At 40.5% G+C, this 6,069-nt stretch overlaps 1 protein-coding gene across 1 annotated transcript in view; it reads right to left on the bottom strand.

The window, feature by feature from the left end:
• Positions 1–6,016: 6,016 nt before the first annotated feature.
• LOC128693052 (uncharacterized) overlaps positions 6,017–6,069 on the bottom strand; it is a 16,851-nt gene continuing 16,798 nt past the window's right edge. The window contains exon 6 of the mRNA XM_070092172.1: positions 6,017–6,069. This exon is cut by the window's right edge and continues 1,304 nt beyond it. The gene's annotated coding sequence lies outside the window, so the exon portion shown is untranslated.

The raw sequence follows: 6,069 nt of genomic DNA on the forward strand, positions 1-6,069 counted from the left end.
CACATTAAACTGGGCGGGAATCAAACACGAGACTCTTGTTTAATATAACTCGACGACACTGACACTGCCATTGAGGGGCAAGAACTAGATCTCCATTTGTGTTGCTGAAGTACTGTTCTTATTTGTAAAAAAATAATGTGCAGCTGTTATAATGTTGGCTCCTGCAAAATTCACAAATTTTGACATAATTTCCTACAGTAATTTGGCTAGTGACGGTGTCGAGTCCCGCCTAGCGAATAATAGAGATTATATAAACTATATTAGAGAGACTATAAACAATGGCTATAACAATGGTAGAGAATATAAATAATGGTAGAGAATACTGTGGGGAATTTCGAATTCCCTGTTATTCCTAAGTCCTGAGAGAGGGAGGGGATGTCAAGACACTAGCAGTGGGACTGTGCAGTGAGTCTGAGAGCCCTGTAACATGATATGTAGACCTACACATGATGTCGCAGGCCTCTCAAACTTACAGTTCCTTAATGACCTTAATCGCATGATTAAGGTCATCACCCAAAGCATCATTACCTAAGATGCCACTTGTTAGCAAACAGTACAACTGTGGGTGTGTACCCAGTCACTAACCAGTAACAAAATGATTATGAAGGGTAAGAGCAGGTGGAATAATTCCCCACCACCTGTCGCCACTGCACGTACTCCAAAATGTCTCTGTTGTGAGGTCATTAGTTGAATTCAATCCAAGAACCTGCCTTCCCATCCCTGGATAATCTAGGATTACTTACCTCTACACAGGGCAGTGTGTGTGTTCCCCAGCGAAGACGTATTTCTAGCTATCCTGAAGTTCAGTGGATTGACCTTCCACGTGGGTAATACTCGTTAACATACATATAAATGTGCATTCAAAAGTAATGGTAACTTGCACTTACTGTCATGATGTGTGGAGTCTGTAGGTTATCAACTCCCATTAGGAACACCGCAGTACATGTATATGAGTCACCATTTACACCCGGATTAGTTGAACAAGATAGGTCATCTTATCGGTACGTGTACATGTGCGTGTCTCCACGTTTGTAATGTGATTAGTGGAGGTTCGTGTTCTTCACTGTACAACTCTTACTCTAAGCTTGTTTTGTGATAAACCCGTCGTTCCTAGGTGGGGTGCTGGTTCCCCATCGTACAAGAAACTTTTAGTGACTGGTCAAGCTTGGCGTGGGGTAGTTGTCCCATACTGGCAGGTGGCACCAGGTGCCCACTGTTGATGTACAGGCTTAGATACAGGTAATCGTATGTAATAGGTTAATTAATCTACATCTAACTCTAACATAACTTAAATATTTATAAGAAAGAGTTGATAGGAGTCTGTTAAAAGACTACACTTAAATTAATCATACGACTAAGGTTGTAGGTTTGGTAGACATGTAGGCCTACATATGTTACAGGCCTCTCAAACTCACTGTACACTCTCACTGCTAGCGTCTTGACCCTACTCCTCTTCCTCTCAGAACTTAGGAACGGCAGTGAATTGAATAATCCGCACAAGCAATGGCAAGGAGACAAATATACAGACTATACACACAGGCAGAAATACTATAAATTGTGGTACAGAAACCACAAGTACAATAACTATAAACAGTGGTAGAAATATCAGTAGCATGATGGCTAGAAACAATCGTAGAAATGTCAGTAATATAATGAATATAAACAGTGATAGAAATATCAGTAATATAACGGCTATAAACAGTGATAGAAATATCAGTAGAATGATGGCTATAAACAATCGTAGAAATACTATAAACACTGCTAGAGACTATAAATTATGGCAGTGACTGTGAACAATGATAGTGACTATAAACAATGGAAGAGAGACTATAAACAACAGTAGAAATTATAAACAATGATAGAAACTGTAAACAATGATTGATATAAACAATGGCAACGACTATAAACAAAATTAGAGACTATAAACAATGGTTGAAAGACAATCAGTGGTAGATAATAAGCAATGATAGCGACTATAAAGAATTATAGAGAAACGGGAGAAGTAGGTAAACAGGAGAGAGTAGGTAAACAATGGAAGCTATTGTAAACACTGACAAATAGTAAACATATAGATAGATATCCTAAGCAATCGTAGAAAGTAAACCGTGGCAAAGATATGAAAAAATAGACAGTAAACAATAGTAGACTATAAACAATAAAAGAGCAGATACAAACAATAATAGGCAACATAAACAATAGTAGAGAGACTATAAACAATGGTAGAGACTGTAAACAAAGACAGAGCGCTATAAAGAATGGCAGACAGCATATAACATATATTAGTAATGGGTGGAGAACAGATACTGTCAGACCCACAGAAGGAAGACGAAGATAATTATGTATAGTTGAAGACAGTTATTAAGGAAACTCTCTACGAGTGACTCTTCTCAGTAACGTAACATCAAGGTGTTCTCTACGAGTGACTCTTCTCAGTAACGTAACATCAAGGTGTTCTCTACGAGTGACTCTTCTCAGTAACGTAACATCAAGGTGTTCTCTACGAGTGACTCTTCTCAGTAACGTTCTCTACGAGTGACTCTTCTCAGTAACGTAACATCAAGGTGTACGAGCGACTCTTCTAGTAACATCAAGGTGTTCTCTACGAGTGACTCTTCTCAGTAACATCAAGGTGTTCTCTACGAGTGACTCTTCTCAGTAACGTAACATCAAGTTCTCTACGAGTGACTCTTCTCAGTAACGTAACATCAAGGTGTTCTCTACGAGTGACTCTTCTCAGTAACGTAACATCAAGGTGTTCTCTACGAGTGACTCTTCTCAGTAACGTAACATCAAGGTGTTCTCTACGAGTGACTCTTCTCAGTAACGTAACATCAAGGTGTTCTCTACGAGTGACTCTTCTCAGTAACGTAACATCAAGGTGTTCTCTACGAGTGACTCTTCTCAGTAACGTAACATCAAGGTGTTCTCTACGAGTGACTCTTCTCAGTAACGTAACATCAAGGTGTTCTCTACGAGCGACTCTTCTCAGTAACGTAACATCAAGGTGTTCTCTACGAGTGACTCTTCTCAGTAACGTAACATCAAGGTGTTCTCTACGAGTGACTCTTCTCAGTAACGTAACATCAAGGTGTTCTCTACGAGTGACTCTTCTCAGTAACGTAACATCAAGGTGTTCTCTACGAGCGACTCTTCTCAGTAACGTAACATCAAGGTGTTCTCTACGAGCGACTCTTCTCAGTAACGTAACAAGGTGTTCTCTACGAGTGACTCTTCTCAGTAACGTAACATCAAGGTGTTCTCTACGAGCGACTCTTCTCAGTAACGTAACATCAAGGTGTTCTCTACGAGCGACTCTTCTCAGTAACGTAACATCAAGGTGTTCTCTACGAGTGACTCTTCTCAGTAACGTAACATCAAGGTGTTCTCTACGAGCGACTCTTCTCAGTAACGTAACATCAAGGTGTTCTCTACGAGCGACTCTTCTCAGTAACGTAACATCAAGGTGTTCTCTACGAGCGACTCTTCTCAGTAACGTAACATCAAGGTGTTCTCTACGAGTGACTCTTCTCAGTAACGTAACATCAAGGTGTTCTCTACGAGTGACTCTTCTCAGTAACGTAACATCAAGGTGTTCTCTACGAGTGACTCTTCTCAGTAACGTAACATCAAGGTGTTCTCTACGAGCGACTCTTCTCAGTAACGTAACATCAAGGTGTTCTCTACGAGTGACTCTTCTCAGTAACGTAACATCAAGGTGTTCTCTACGAGTGACTCTTCTCAGTAACGTAACATCAAGGTGTTCTCTACGAGTGACTCTTCTCAGTAACGTAACATCAAGGTGTTCTCTACGAGCGACTCTTCTCAGTAACGTAACATCAAGGTGTTCTCTACGAGCGACTCTTCTCAGTAACGTAACATCAAGGTGTTCTCTACGAGTGACTCTTCTCAGTAACGTAACATCAAGGTGTTCTCTACGAGCGACTCTTCTCAGTAACGTAACATCAAGGTGTTCTCTACGAGCGACTCTTCTCAGTAACGTAACATCAAGGTGTTCTCTACGAGTGACTCTTCTCAGTAACGTAACATCAAGGTGTTCTCTACGAGCGACTCTTCTCAGTAACGTAACATCAAGGTGTTCTCTACGAGCGACTCTTCTCAGTAACGTAACATCAAGGTGTTCTCTACGAGCGACTCTTCTCAGTAACGTAACATCAAGGTGTTCTCTACGAGTGACTCTTCTCAGCAACGTAACATCAAGGTGTTCTCTACGAGTGACTCTTCTCAGTAACGTAACATCAAGGTGTCCTCTACGACTGACTCTTCTCAGTAACGTAACATCAAGGTGTTCTCTACGAGTGACTCTTCTCAGTAACGTAACATCAAGGTGTCCTCTACGACTGACTCTTCTCAGTAACGTAACATCAAGGTGTCCTCTACGACTGACTCTTCTCAGCAACGTAACATCAAGGTGTCCTCTACGAGTGACTCTTCTCAGTAACGTAACATCAAGGTGTCCTCTACGACTGACTCTTCTCAGCAACGTAACATCAAGGTGTCCTCTACGAGTGACTCTTCTCAGTAACGTAACATCAAGGTGTTCTCTACAGCTGCAGGTAGCTAATTTAAAACATTATCTCTTCTATGTACTGTATAACCCTTGTGGTTCAGGCTTCTTTTTGATTATAATAATAATCTCTTCTACGCATGTCAAATATTAAACCCGAAATTACAAGTGCAGGACTTTATGCCATGTCTTGTTGAGATGTATGTGTGTGGCACACAACAAGATCCCAGGAGTAAGTTACGTGTGACAAGAACAATCAACACAGGACAGCCCGTGGTCAACACAGGACAGCCTTCGTGGTCAACACAGGACAGCCTTCGTGGTCAACACAGGACAGCCTTCGTGGTCAACACAGGACAGCCTTCGTGGTCAACACAGGACAGCCTTCGTGGTCAACACAGGACAGCCTTCGTGGTCAACACAGGACAGCCTTCGTGGTCAACACAGGACAGCCCTCCCTCATGGCATTGAAAGAGGCCGAGGTATTAATCCGGACAAAAATGAGCTACGCTGAGTGTTGACAAGGTGTCATTATAGCCGACACCAACACTGCTCACCCACAACAAGAAGGTAGCTACAGGCCTACAGCACTACCAAGATCTTAATCTTAGCAAATAGATTGCTTCCTTACCAGCATACTGCAACTAAATGACAGCATCCACAGATCATGGCTTCTGCCTCCTGATTTATATATATATACATATATATATATATATATATATATATATATATATATATATATATATATATATATATATATATATATATATATATATATATATATATATATATATATATATATATATTCAACAAGTCGGTCGTCTCCCACCGAGGCAGGGTGACCCAAAAAAGAAAGAAAATCCCCAAAAAGAAAATACTTTCATCATCATTCAACACTTTCACCACACTCGCACATTATCACTGTTTTTGCAGAGGTGCTCAGAACACAACAGTTTAGAAGCATATACGTATAAAGATACACAACATATCCCTCTAAACTGCCAATATCCCAAAACCCTCCTTTAAAGTGCAGGCATTGTACTTCCCATTTCCAGGACTCAAGTCCGACTATATAAAAAAACCGGTTTCCCTGAATCCCTTCACTAAATATTACCCTGCTCACACTCCAACAGATCGTCAGGTCCCAAGTATCATTCGTCTCCATTCACTCCTATCTAACACGCTCATGCACGCTTGCTGGAAGTCCAAGCCCCTCGCCCACAAAACCTCCTTTACCCCCTCTTTCCAACCCTTTCGAGGACGACCCCTACCCCTCTTTCCTTCCCCTATAGATTTATATGCTTTCCATGTCATTCTACTTTGATCCATTCTCTCTAATATATATATATATATATATATATATATATATATATATATATATATATATATATATATATATATATATATATATATATATATATACATATATATATATAAATCAGCAGGCTATATATATGACTATCTAAATCGTAATAGCATGCCGGCATCGTCCAGTGGTTAACACAGCGACCTTTGAGTTTCCAGGACTCGCCTGGTTGGAGTCT

The sequence above is a fragment of the Cherax quadricarinatus genome, chromosome 38, assembly GCF_038502225.1.
Source record: "Cherax quadricarinatus isolate ZL_2023a chromosome 38, ASM3850222v1, whole genome shotgun sequence".
Classification (NCBI taxonomy): Eukaryota; Metazoa; Arthropoda; class Malacostraca; order Decapoda; family Parastacidae; genus Cherax; species Cherax quadricarinatus.